The sequence below is a fragment of the Myotis lucifugus genome, unplaced genomic scaffold (genome assembly GCF_000147115.1).
Source record: "Myotis lucifugus unplaced genomic scaffold, Myoluc2.0 scaffold_142, whole genome shotgun sequence".
Lineage (NCBI taxonomy): Eukaryota > Metazoa > Chordata > Mammalia > Chiroptera > Vespertilionidae > Myotis > Myotis lucifugus.
The window spans coordinates 3,345,472-3,360,324 of record NW_005871190.1 but is presented as its reverse complement, the minus strand read 5'-3'; positions in this window follow the sequence as shown (position 1 = coordinate 3,360,324).

The window sequence follows — 14,853 nt, the reverse complement described above, 5'->3', positions numbered from 1 at the left end:
CAAATTGGATCAATTTTAAGCACCAGATAATGAGTCACTACTTTTTATTGAAGACATAGCCCTCAGACATCCAGTCATTCATCCTTAATTTTTCCTGCTTAATATTATCTTTGCCAGCCAGCAATCTATTTTGCCTCAAGAGACACTATTTTTTTAATGATGCTCAAAACTCTCTGGGTTGGCTACCACTTTGACCTTGAAGGTCGTTGCAATAACTATGACCCCCTCCCCCCACCCCCCCCCCACAATCGCAACTTTTGGAAGTTAAATGCCTCCATTTGGCCTCTACTGTTTCTGGGGTACATCATCCCTGTGCAATCTTTAAGCTAAGTTCTGTAACAGTATCTAATATAAACTTGCGTGAACAACTCTTGAGTTTGCTGGAACTGAGGGGTTTCCTGGAATATACAGTTTTCAGTGTTAAAGCAAGGAGAATTGGTCACCCTACATACCACCAGCCCTGGACTACAAAGGAGAGTCATCACTGAACTTCTAATTAATGTTGATGACTCCCCAGGAGAATACTTCTCATAGCCTTGGTAAATTTTGAGGCCTCTGGCTCTTCCTGGGGAATCATAATCAATCTAGTTTCTCTGACTATACATAGTGTATGATTTGCAGCATACTTCATTCTCTAAAGTTTTATCCCATCATTTAGTATTTGCTATAGCAATTCTGGCATTCCATTTCACTCAGTGAAATTTAGCATCACTTTTTCATTCATCTAAGAGGTACCCTAGTAATGAATGAATACCCTTTTCTGGTGTTTTTGTTTGTTTGTTTGTTTGTTTTTTGTTTTTTTGTGTGTGTGTTTTGTTTGTTTGTTTGTTTTTTTGTCAAGACATTACATATTGTCTTTTGGGAGTGTCTCCAAGTCAAAAAAGTTATTTCCCATCCAGTTATATGATTGGCATTCTCTGCCTTCTGCCCTCCCACTAGAGGAGATACATTGTGCAAACATAGGACTCTGGCTTTCACACTTACAATTGCTTTTTAGTTTCCTGTCACTCACCCATAGTTTTTCATTGTCTTTCAGTAGCATACCAACAGTACCTAGCAATAGCCATCCTATCCCCTACCCTCATAGCCACTATATTTTCAATACATTTTTAATGTGTAACATATCACATGGGCTAGTGCACTCTATTCCACAGGAAGAGTTTCACAATTTATCACTGGTGAAGTTTTTTTATTATTGTTTAAAATAGTAGTACATATATCTCCTTTTTTTCCCCATTGACTTCGCCCCAGCCTCAACAGCATGAATGGAACTGGTGAAGTTTTAACAATTGGACTGCCACACTGTGCCAATAGCTGCCTATGTTCCATCCATCACCAGTCATAGGATCCTCACTGCCAGCCAGGTAGTGAATCATTCAACTCCAAAACCCCATCACTTGCTCTCTTGAACCATTCCTGGTGCCAAATATTGCAAGTTGGGTTATTTGGAAGCAGATACCAAGGTGTATAAGATACAATCTTATACTTTAAAGTATAAGATTGTTATCAACCATGGAAGGCAGAGGGAAGAAATATTATTGGGCAGAGGAAGAAGGTAAGATGCGCTTCAGGCCCTTGATCCTCTGGTGAGCAGCCCATCCATTTGTCCTGTATCAATTCAAAATGCCAGAAAGCTTACATGACTTCTTTCAGTCACTAGATGTGGGCTACCCTGGCAATGGATCTCTGCAGAAGTCCCTGAAGTATCTCACAGCTGGGAGGTATGTGCTGACTGCTTCCCTCAACTGTGAAGCAGGTCCATCCTTGAAAAAAGATCTACAGGTACCTCTCCCTGTGTAACACAACCTCATTCTCTGCTGTCATGCTAGAGGCAAAGAAAGCTCACATTTTAAAAGATAATTTTTCTTCCCTATTAGTCATAGCTAAAATTGGAATATTTATAAAGTTAAATGTATCTGACCAATTTAATAGTAATTGTAATTATACATAAAATTGACACTCTCATCATGGTAAAATTATTAACTATATAAGCTATATGTGAAGAAAAGATATTGAATAAAATCGCAGGTTTACAGGATCATAGCAAAAGGAGAGATGAATTAGGATAGAGTTCAGTTGCCCGTAATAAAAACCTGGCAAAAAAGGCCAACAGTGCTACAAATGGGTAATTAGGTTTGTCTTTCCCTTGTTACAAGTAATTAGAAGGTAGATCCTATAGGGCTGGAATTGTTGCTCAAAATTCCAGCTTCCTTTTATCTTTCTTCTCCACTATTTATAGCCTATGTCTTTTATCCCCTTGGTTATAAGATGGTAACTACACTACAGGCAAGAGATTCTATATCAGACACAAAGAGAAAAAGCTAAATGGTAAATATGGCTGATGATTCTTCTCCTTTTATCAGGGGGAAAAAGTAGCCTTCCCAGAGCCTTACTCAGAAGAGAGATTTGTGCCTACATCTCCATGTTTAGAACCTTGTCACATGGTCACCACTCCCTGAAAGATGCTTGTAGGAATAGTTCCCCACTTGAGCACATAGGTACTCAAAACTACATCAACATTCTGTTATTAAAGTAGAGTATGATGTAACTTGCAGTGTTTGCCACAGGGAATGTTTAATTTTTAAATTGCTAATTACTGACTCAATGCTATTATGAGTGAGAAAATAAACATTATAGATAAATTTAATATGTTTAGCATTATGCATTATGTATATACTATTACACACTATGTTCAATTTCTTTTATTTATAGATTAAGCCCAGTCTTAACAAATAATTTTGCCATGAAACTATCTTACAGATACTTAACAAAATAAAGACACATATATCTGATATTAAGTTCTTCCAAATATGAAGGAATTCTTCCAAAATGAAAAGAAAGAAAATGAACTTGTTTTGCAGTTATCTATCATAAAAGCATGTTAACCTTTTAGTCCAGATGCTGTTGAAATGTGCTTTAAATCTCTTGCGTCTTCTCATCATATAGTAGTAATGGAAAATTATTTATAAAAAGGCAAAAAATAGGTAGCACCACATTCCAAAATAAGTTGAACATCCTAGTGGGACAGCAATACCACAGAAACTCAACAAGGTAGAACTAACGCCCGAGGCCAGGTGGTTGGCAAGACCCGAGTCAGAAAAAAAGTGGCCAGGAGTTCATTTTCTATGGCATAATTAAAAGTAAAATGTCCCTTTTGAGATTATGGTGACTAAAATCAATACTACTTTTTGAAACTAGGAGCTAGGGCATGGATCTTCTCTCCATGCAAGAAGGATGAAAACAGCTGAGGGTGGCCATTGCTTGGTGCTGCAGTTTCTATCAAGCTATCTACCTATGGTGTCAAGAGGATGCAGGCAGAGTCTCAAAGCCAGGAGGTTAACCAAGTCACCTGCTAACTTAACTAAGTTACCACCTATAATATCCCAATATGACTATGGGGTTGGGGCCCTGAGCATCTCTGTTTCCACACCAGGGAAGCCACAGCTAACATGGAGGTAACAAGGAAACCGCTGGACAGAGAGATGAGTGCAGAGTTTCCACAACCCCAGCCACTCCTAAAGAGTCACTTTAGTTTGCTAGGAAACTTCCGTCTCCTTTTGTCCCTCTTTGGTTGCTTAAATCCATGTTTTGAAAAATACTGATCTCAGGACCTCTTATAACCTAATCAAGTCTGTTTTAATGTGACTTAGAGATACTTCCTTTTTTTTAAAATCTTTAATGTTAATGTCACTTCTGTCACCCTTTTAAAAAATATATGCCCTGCCTGCCCCATGACAAAATACACTAATAAAATCGGTTATACAGCCTTAGACTTGATTCCTTATACTTGATATATAGGTTATCAAATTAATATCACCTAACAAGTATATAAAAAAACAGATGGCTTTTCTACTTATCAGTGAGATGCAAAACTGATTTAATAATGTGAGAGAAGCATTAAACTAGGCAGGATTCCAACAGCAACTGAGCTAGCTAAGGAGTCCCCAAAATATGTATACACACACTTTTAATAATTATAAAGGCAGTATTTATTAAAATACATTTAATTTTCAAAATTGAGCTATAAGCTGTTAAAGTGTATAGACATATTTTGGGGGGACACTGTATGCTGCTGAGGGCAGAGAGCTGATTAAACTGAGACAAAGACTCATCTTTGACATGAATGGAACTCTCTAAGTGTTATCTTCTTAAGATTCTAGCCTAGAAGTCCAGGAATCATCTTTTTGTGACTTTTCTATAAAGTGTTGCATAAACTGAAAAGTATATATATAATCACTTTCTGTGAAAGAAAACCACATGATTTCTAATATAGGTACTGCCATTTTCCACATATACCTTACTTATTTAGCCCTACATTTTGGGTATACTTTTATTAAATATGAGTTAACAATGAGACTTCCTCTGATTTGTTCTCCTATGAAACAAATAATGCCTAAAGTTTAAGGAATTATTTTTAGAAAGGCAAACAAATGTTCCTAAGAATCTGGGACGAGATAGAAAACAAATTTCACTTCTACTCTGGCTGCCAAAATAGACTCCAGTTAAATGAACAGATTACTTGCTTTGTCTTTATAACACACGCAGTCATAACTTAAGAGATAAGAATGTAACATATTATTTTGTATGCATAAGCAGAGGTTTACACTTTTTTCTAAGAGAATTGAAACTGAAGATAAATGTGTGCACATGTAGACACACACATGCACACTCATTCACACATACACACAATTAATATAAAGCATTGTTGGTGGATCTAATACCCAATCCTATACTTTCCAAGGGCTGAGATAGCTCCTACAAAACACTTCAACAGACAATTGTGTTTAGATTTGATCTTAGATTAAATAGATTTTACTGTCACTTATCTGACAGAACTGCAGCGTGATCCACTGACAGGTTGGTATAAAAAACTTGGGTCACCATGAATGCTGCAATCAACTTTTCATTTTTTTCTTAACAGGTACAGCACTGAACACATTTTTAGAATCTGTAAAATGTACTTCTAGTGCTCTCTCCTTATCAGTCTTTCTCTCTTTTTGTCAGACTAATTCTCCTTTTGCCTAATCTCACCCAAACTTTGCTATCAGTCTTCCCAACTCATGAGAATTATGTGATATTCTATCCTATATAATAAAAGGCTAATATGCAAATTGACCAAACGGCAGAAAGACCGGTCACTGTGACGTGCACTGACCACCAGGGGGCAGACGCTCAATGCAGGAGCTGTCCCCTGGTGGTCAGTGCGCTCCCACAGGGAGAGTGAGCACTGCCAGCCAGAAACCCTGAGCCGGGCTCACAGTTGGCAAGTACAGCAGTGGGGCAGGCGTGGGGAGCGAACCTAAGCCATCAGTCAGACATCCCCCAAGGGCTCCTGCACTGGGCTGAGGGATCCCCCTGAGTGCGCAAATCTCATGCACTGGGCCTCTATTTGCTTTATAAAGGAGTTCATAAACTGTTAGCTCCAAGCCTTATGCAGCCCTGAGATGTTTTTGGCTGGTGCTTGTACTATAGAAACATACCAATAAAATCATCAACAGATACCATCAATACCTAAATCTAGAACTATAATTTTTCTTAGAAGCAATTAGAAGCTTTGGGGTCATTAATTCTCCATTTTAATGTGGCAGTGATTGTTGAGGGCAGATTGGAAGCTGACCCCCAGGAGAGGTCAGGTGGTCCCCAGTCCACAGAGTATCCTCCAGCCTCTTCTGTATGATACTTAGATTTAGGCTGTTTCTCTTATTTACATCAATAGCATGGCCCTAGTGGGATTTTCAGTTTGTGGTCCCTATTCTATAACTTTCTAAACTGTCAACGAAGTACAATTAAGATGTTTATTGATAAGACAATATGTCCTACTGGCATAGATTTATAAGAAATACTCGAAAAACTTCAACACTTAAACCTTTCAAAATTTTTTTAAAAAGTGGTTAAATGAAACATCTGTTTATAGAAGATGTTATCTCTAGACATAGTTGTTCCTGAAAAAATTTTAAATATAGGATGCCAATCTTAGTTTCATCATTTGTCCATACTGTCCTCTTACCCTACCTTTTTGAACCTTTACACTTGTGAAGAATGTAAGAAGTAAAAATAAATTGGATACTAAAATAGCATTTCCCCATCTCACTACCTCTACTCCCATGATGATTCCTCCTATTTAGCTCTCACTTTCCCTTAGTTTTAGAACTAAGATTTATTATTTTCTTCTGGAGGATATGTTCTGGCTCCCTCCTTATTTAGACAGAGCTCTCTGTATTTTCATCTATTGTATGCATATCTCTATTATAACCATTGAGTTATAATGTTTTTATTTTCACATATAACTAGACAGATGGATTGTACTCTGTGATATGTATGTAACAGTAATAAGTGTTTGTTTGTTTGTTTGTTTATTTATTTATTTAAATTTGATCTTCAAGCGAGATCATGTATTCTAAGGCCTCAACTTCCTGTCCAGGGAGAAATCCAACTCACTCTTCTGAAAAAAAGTTTTTGTTAATTTTTTTTAGAGGGAGAGGGAGAGAGAGAGAGAAACACTGATGAGAGAGATGCTGCCTCCTTCCTGCAACCCAAGCATGTGCTCTGCCTACCGGAAATCGACCCTGTGACCTCTGTGTACAAGAGGATGTTCAATCCAGTGAGCAACACAGGCCAGGCCCAATTTACTCTTTTGAAGAAGAACACACTCGAGTACCAGTCACCAGTGGTCACTGCTGATATTCTAATTGGCAGAGTCTCTGCTGCTCTCGGCCTGTGTTGGACAGGAGTGTCTTAGCTGAGGCTAGAAGCCTGATGCCTAAATACAGTCTCCTTTAGTAAGTCATTCAGCCTTGATTACCTGATAGTTTATATGGGCCACTTCCCAGCAATTACTGAAACCCCCCTTTTCTACCAAAAAAAAAGAAAGAAAGAAAGAAAGAAAGAAAGAAAGAAAGAAAGAAAGAAAGAAAGAAAGAAAGAAAGAAAGAAAGAAAGAAAGAGGAAGGAAGAAAGAAAGGAAGAAGGAAAAAGAAATTATTCAAAACTTATTTTTCTTCAAAATAACAACTGCATTCATTTCTAAGCATGGACAATTTTACTTTCTAGGACCTTTGAATTTCATTTGCTCTAGGACTCTGGGTAGGGTTAAATCTTAGATGCTTGCCAATTTTTACTCTGTTCCTCAAACACTGTTAACAACCTCCTGGATGGAGGAAAAAAATAAAAAAAAAACTTTTAACAACCTTATTAGGATGGAGGTGTTGCAGGCTGAATTTGATTCCTGCCACTTGGTGTGAACACTTGTATAATTCCCTCCTCTTGAGTGTCAGTTTCCCTGACTGATTTAATCAGATTAGACCTTTTAAAAGGGGTCTAGAGGTCAGAGTCAGGGGAAGTCAGAGAAATTTAAAGCTGTGTCAGATGCTCTTCTGCTGACCTAAATGAGCAACTTGCCATGCTGAGGAGAGGGCGATGTGGCCAGTAAATGCAGGTGGTCCATGGGATCTGAGGGGCACCCCATCTACTGTTAGCAAGAAAACAGTGGCTTCTATCCTCCAGCTTCATGGGAATAAATTCTGAAAGTGCCTTTGAGCCTGGAAAAGGACCCTGAAATACAGATGAGAACACAGCTTGGTTGACTCTGTTTTTAGCCTTGTGAAATCTCATCAGAAAACATAGTTACCTTGCTTCCAAATTTTTGACCTACAGAAATTGTGAGGTAATAAATGAATTTTTTAAAGCTACTGAGTTGGTAATTTGATATGCATCATAGAAAGCTAATATGGAGATTTCTTATGAGAACCAGGGGAAAAGGGAATTAGTATCTCAAGGAGCTGCTATAGTATTCATGAGTCATTCTTAATTTTAATTTCATTAAAGGTAGAGATTTTATCTTATTTGTCCTTGTATCCTCTGTATTAGCCTAATATCTGAATGATAATGAGACATAAATTTTGGGTACATTTATGGATAATACACATATAATAATATTTTAATAGCTTTAATTATTAAAGAGGGAAATATTTGTGGATGATTTGAGGAAATAGCAGAATTGAGTCTAAGACTTAACCAGAGTATATATTCCTACCAAATTTATTAGTTTAAGCAAAGGAGAGTAAAATCAAACATATAAAAGGGCAAGTATGGTAAATTAACATGCACTTAATATGACTTTATCACCACATAATGAGATAAGGACAGTCACCTAATTGCCTTTTTTACTTTGGAAAGAACACGTGAGTGTATGAGAAGACTTCTATGGAAGACTTCTATGTCTTAGAAGCATTTATATATAACACAAAATAAAGCCACTTTAATCTTTAACAGTATGAAAGAATACACACAAATGCACACACATACATAAAATGAATTAACTGAAAACTAGTGTCCCTGAAAATCCTATGTTTGAAGTAAGGAATGTGTGAACACGAAAGGCATGGGAAGCAGTACAATGTAATGTTATACAGCAACAAAATCTAATGCAATTTGAGACTTCATACAGAGAGCAATCGCATCAGGGAGTAGGAAGGCAATAGTTCCTCTTTACTAAGTTCTTGTCAGAGCATTGGGAATACATTGCACGTTCAACCCTGGACTCTCTAGGCAGAAAAATAAATTCATCAGCTACCTGAGAGAAGAGGAGCTGAAGGTGGGGTGTTAGAAGAATTGAGGCATTTGGCAAAAATAAGAAAATAACATCTAATTGACCCAAATCATCTGGAGTAGGTAAAATTTTCTTCTGTTACATGGAGAGTGTAGTCACAGAGGACACTGAAGAAATTATGAGAGCAGTGCTTCCCAAAGGTTACCTTGAAAACAATTTCTTTAGGGATCTTAGTGGACTCTGAAAAGCAATTCAAACTTGAAATTTTCTCCCCAATGACCTTTCTTATCACTTCCTACACTTTATCATATTATTTAAAATGGTGGTTCTGTTCAGGGCTTTATCCTTCATTTTGATAAAAACTATAAGCTACTTTATACAAAAATTTATCCAAGTTTTATTATTATTATTGTTATTACTGTTGTTATTATTAACAACAATGGAAAGATTGATGATCATACATTCCAGGAAAGTAAACAATGCATGTGTTCTTTATTAGCAGATGGTAAATTTGTTAATTTGATTTATACAATTAAAACATAAAAATGTTATGATGCATTGCATATCTTTATTGCATTTACAGTTGCTGTAGGGAAATCTAGTAAATGGCAGGATTCAGTTCCTTAATATTTACAAATTTTTCAATTCTAAAATCAATGAACTAAGCCATTGTTAGGTTTGGATGGTCTTTGGCCTCATTTTTACACCCATGGGCTCAGACAGCAGTGTTTTTCCAGGGGGTAGATTTCTTTTTTACTCCTTTAAATTTTAACGTTTATTAGAATAATCAATGAATTGAATGGGTCTTTATTAGGGTATTGTTTAAAATTCTTAAAAATACATTTTTTTAAATGTTGATTATTTCCTTCATGTTGTTTTCATGTAACACTTGGTGCACTTGTTCTATTTTTTGCAGCCTTCAACCTTAATGGGTTCTTGGTTATGTCCAAAAGAAGTAAGCCTGTTCAACATGGATTTGTCCTGAGGAGGCTCTTTCAGGTTCCTGTGAGATGGATTTCTTGCATTCCAGTCTAGTAGTAGAGCAGTGCATGGCTCCTTCCTCCTCCTCCCCACCTCCTTGTACAGCTTACTCTTTGGAAGGGGAAACTGTTCAAAGATATAGCTTCCTTCCTTTGGGTCTTTAGAGCTAGCTGTTACCATTTTGTCTGTAGTGACTGATGCAAGAGAAGTGTATGAAATGCAATTGCAAGCTTTTAAGAGCAGAAGGATTTGGCTGCCACAAGAGGGCTAAATGGTACTCCTCAAGTCATCTTATACACAATTGTGTTTCTGCTCAATATGCAGGTAAAGTTTGTTTAAACTGCATTTTCTTTGTAATAACTTATTTTCTTTTAACTCATTTTTATTAGAAGGAATTCAACAGTATATCTTAAGATCACTATACAATACATGTTTGTGCTATTTATATCAGTTGTGAAAACTGATAAATGCAGAGAGTTACAACTGGGATGAGTGAAGACAGTACTTAATAAACCACCTCTTAGTAAATCCTTCACTTTAATTTTTCTCATAAATTCTACTGCCTGTACAACCTCAAATCCCCTTTGGTGGGAAATGTTTTACCTTAGTAAAATTCCAGTTAAAGGTAAGTTGGATTTGAAATTTAGTGCAGTCAATTCAATTTCAATGTGATGTTCATCTTTTTAACAATCTCTATTATCTCATCATTGGTGAAACTCATAGCTCTAAGCTGAAGATATGAGGTTGTTTATTCTCTCTCAATTTTTTCTGTCTTCCCAGGGCTTGCTCCTTATCTAATGGCAAGAGGAGAGGAATTAAGTAAAGAAGATTTCTTATGCCACCATCATTGGTGAGTAGGTCATCTTCTATGTTAGTAATAAATGCTGTTTATTTTGTGAGTAATTATGAAGCTGTAAAGGCATGGTTGCTGACTCCTCCTATTGGTTCCAATAGTGACATAGTTCATGGCTCAGCCTGTGTGAGATATGATGTGTTGAGGTCCTAGCAAGCCTTGCTGGTGAGCACCTCCTTAGACTTTTGTGGTTCCTTTAGAGATGTGAGTATATCTCCTGACTATTTCCATAATGGTGACATCACATCACAGTCCTCAGATGAGCCCAATTCCCACCAATTCCATAGTCCCTGATCTCAACCATTTGTCAAGCTTCCAATTCAGAGGATAGCATGTCATCATGTTTTAAGATTTTTTAATGCAGCAATGGGTAGTAATTATGGATAGATATTAATAATATATCATTGCTAATTCTTGATTTTGATCATTGTACTCTAGCTATGTAAGAAAATGTCCCTGTAACTTTTTGTTTGTTTGTTTTTAAAACACACAAATGTTTTGGAGCATAATGGGTGTGTCAGGTTAGCACTTTACTTTCCAGTGACTTAAAAGAAACATATATTTGTAACACTTTTAATTTTTGTTATTAAAAAAAGGTTTCATAGGCAACACAATTTACAATAGCTAAGATTTGTAAACAGCCTAAGTGCCCATCAACAGATGAGTGGATTAGAAAACTGTGCTACATCTACACAATGGGATACTATGCTGCTGTAAAAAAGAAGGAATTATTACTATTTGCAACAGCATGGATGGAACTGGAAGCATTATGCTAAGTTAAATAAGCCAGTCAGATAAATATCACATGATCTCACTCACTTGTGGAATATATTGAACAACATAAACTGATGAATAAAAATAGAACCATAGATATAGAAACATTGAACAGACTGTCCAACCTATAAGGGAAGGTGGGAGATAGGGGTAAGAGATCAACCAAAGGACTTGTATGCATGCATATGAGCATACCAATTGACATAGACAGTAGGGGGATGAGGGCATGTGTGGGATGGTGGGAGCGGCCGGGGAGAGGTCAATGGGGGAAATAGGATACTCATGTAACACTTTAAACAATAGAGAATTTAAATTAAAAAATAAAATAGTAGAAAAAGGTTTGAAATTAAAAATCTAATAAAGCATGCATGCATACATTTTCCTTAATATTTTATTTATTTCTGCCTGAAAATTATTATTTTCTTAGGTTTTGGTCATCTATCAAGAAAATAATTTTTGCCTCTCTGGAAAACTGATTGTTTTCCATGGATTTAAGCAAGAGAAGATCAAAGATCAAAGTAGACTAAGAAAAATATATGAATTCAATAGCTAGTCTCAATATCTATTTTCTCTTTATTTCTGGGTGAACATTTGATGATGTAGAAAATACCTACCAGAATATGTACCAATTATGTCTTCTGCAGAAATGTGTTTCTTCATTAGTTTATCCATGGATGATTAAGAGTTAACTGTGCATAAATAAGCTGTATATTAGGAGGTGGGAAGAGAGCATCATGACCTGCAAGGCAAGCTTATTTCTTTCCTATTTGCACAATAAAGATTGTTATTTGAAAGCAGAAATTTTGAATTAATATTTATCAAGTATTAATCTTCACATTAAATATTTTGAAATTTTGTTGTCTATAATTATGTCTTGATCTATGCATTAGTTTCTCCATATTTAGATTCTTACTTAAGTAAGCATTCACTAGATTGTCTATTATAATGTCAACCTTCCTATATAATAAAAGCCTAATATGCTAAGTGTCCGGTCATTTGGTCATCCGTTCAACCAATCAAAGCGTAATATGCTAATGATATGCTAAGACTGCTCAACTGCTCACTATGACATGCACTGACCACCAGAGGGCAGACCCTACAACCGGTAGGTGAGCTTGCTGCTGGGGTCCAGCCGATCCAGACTGAGAAAAACAGGCTGGACAAGCCCTGGATCCCTCCCGCAGTCCCTCCCTGGCTGGCCAACCTCCTGCACCCCTCCTGGGCCCCGATCATGCACTGGTGGGGTCCCTCGGCCTGGCCTGTGCCCTCTCGTAATCCAAGACCCCTCGGGGAATGTCAGAGAGTCGGTTTCAGCCTGATCCTGCAGGCCAGGCCGAGGGACCCCACTGGTGCATGAATTCATGCATTGGGCCTCTAGTTAAATTATAAAACAGGAAAGGAAGTATAATTGTTAATGTACAGTTAACCATACCTATGGAATTTTTATTCCTGAGTTCATAATAGCTATTTTGAAAGTATTTATACAAGCAAATAGTTCATGTCAAGGTTTTCTTTCTTCAATTAATTATTTTTTAAAAAATTTACTAGGTGGTTGATAACTCAGAACCTGCAGATATAAATATTTGTAGGTTAAATCCATGAAGAATCAATGAGACCCTTTGTGGTTGGCAGAAATCCTATATTATCTATAAGTTACAGGAACAACTCTTTTATTTGGTTTTTGTCTTCTGAGCCTTCCTATTTTTGCCTTTTCTTTATGTATTTCAACATGGTTCTACAGAGATAGACTCAGGTCAGATGTTTATGTGTTGTTGTTTTTTTCAAGATTACTTTCCTTAATGATATTTAAATATTTTTATGGACCATATGATTTAAAAATAATTAAAGAGCACCAATTCCAAGGATGACTGTAATGTAAGATTTTTGTACATGCTTCTATGCTGCCTGTTATTGTCCTGAATTTTTCAACCCAACGTTATGATCAAGGCCACTTCTCCTGATATCTGGGCTACATGATGGAGCAGTAAGAGAAAAGCCACATTGAATAATGTAAATGCCCATCAGCCCTCATTTCAGTGAAACAGGAAGTCCAGTCACTGTGCTATTCTCTGAAAGCACAGAGTGATATTAGATATATGCAACTTTTTATTAGAACCCCAGTCGAGAAATTCTTCTGAAAGCTTTGGAAGTCAAAGCGGCTTTTAGCAAACATTCTAATTTTAGGAGATTTGGCAGAATGTTTAATTACCAGAAGGAGATCATGCTATTAATCAAATTTGGAATTGCTATCATTACAAATAAATGATTGTAGGCAAATTGAGGATTTAATTACTTCTTTCAGAGGCAACATTCTGTTTGTTTTTCTTTTGAAATCATCCCCAAATGAAGACAGTGCAATAACATCTTGAAGGAAGTACTGATAAATCTCTTTTAATTTGTTCCATCCCTTTTATGATTCTACTCCTATTAAAAAGAAATGGCTTGTGGATAAGAAAGCATCCAGGATTATGGCAAAGTCAGTCTCCCCAAGCGACCGACTGACTTGCAGCTTGGCTCCAGTGAAAGATGATTGCCTCAGATGCTATTCATTTTGCTGGCTCTCATATACTTTAAACTCCATAGTTGAATCAACTTTTAAAAGAATAAAATGGTCAGAAAACTCCAAGAAATCTTATTAATTTTGTAGTAGTCTTAAAATCGTACCAAAGGTTTTGTTCACTAAAGCCACTGCTTTGAGCAAATCAGAGAGGGTTTCTTTTTAGGTGCTGAATGGAGCAGAGGCAAGGCTTTCTCTGTTTGCTGTGTATGAAATGACAGATATAGAGATGAGGGATGTTTTATGTAAGTTTTTTGAGATACACACATATGCATATACACATATATGTATACATATATGCATAAATGTATACAACAGTATAAATACCATTGAACGAAAGTATAAATGAGCCAGTTGAGGGAAATTGTGTTTATGCCTGTGATGAACACCTACCTAACCTTAGCTATCATCAGAAGGTACAGAAATTCCACAAATTTTTGTTTATGAAAAATTTCATATAATTTAGGATTAATTATAGGAATCAATAATAAGTGAATTCCTACTGGTAAAGAATAACAATAGTGGTAAGAAATACTGCCTTGAATATCTGTACGTAATGTATAATGAAAACTTCCCTATATCAATTATTTCATGTTTTTATGACTTACGCCCAGTTCCACCTCTTTGGTCAAAGGTATTTCAAGTCATGAAATCTGTGGACTTATATATCTATCAGGTTTTTTGTTGTTTTGTTTTAAGTATATATATTTCTATTCAGAATTGACCCCTTATGAAAATTAGATATTAAAGATAATTTAAATGTGGCTCGTTCCAGTTTCTCTTTACAGGTCTTTCACTTATTTTTTTTCTTTCAATGGCTCAAGGCTTTATGCTGCTCCAAGTCTTAACTGTTCACTCATTTAGTCACAGATATTTATTGCGTTATATTATGAGTTAGACACTTATATAATTGCTAAGTACACTTTGGGTAAAAAACATTTTTGAAAAGCAAAAATTCTTGCCTTTTCAGGAGGGAAACTGGACCCCATATTTAATCAATTCCTACTTATAATATTTATGTCTATTAGGATAAAGGAGTTTGTTTTTGCTAATTTCTAATAAATAATTTATTGTTATATTGTCATTAATACATCTTTATGTCTTTTGATGGAAGTTTCTAGAGATACATACGTAATTTTC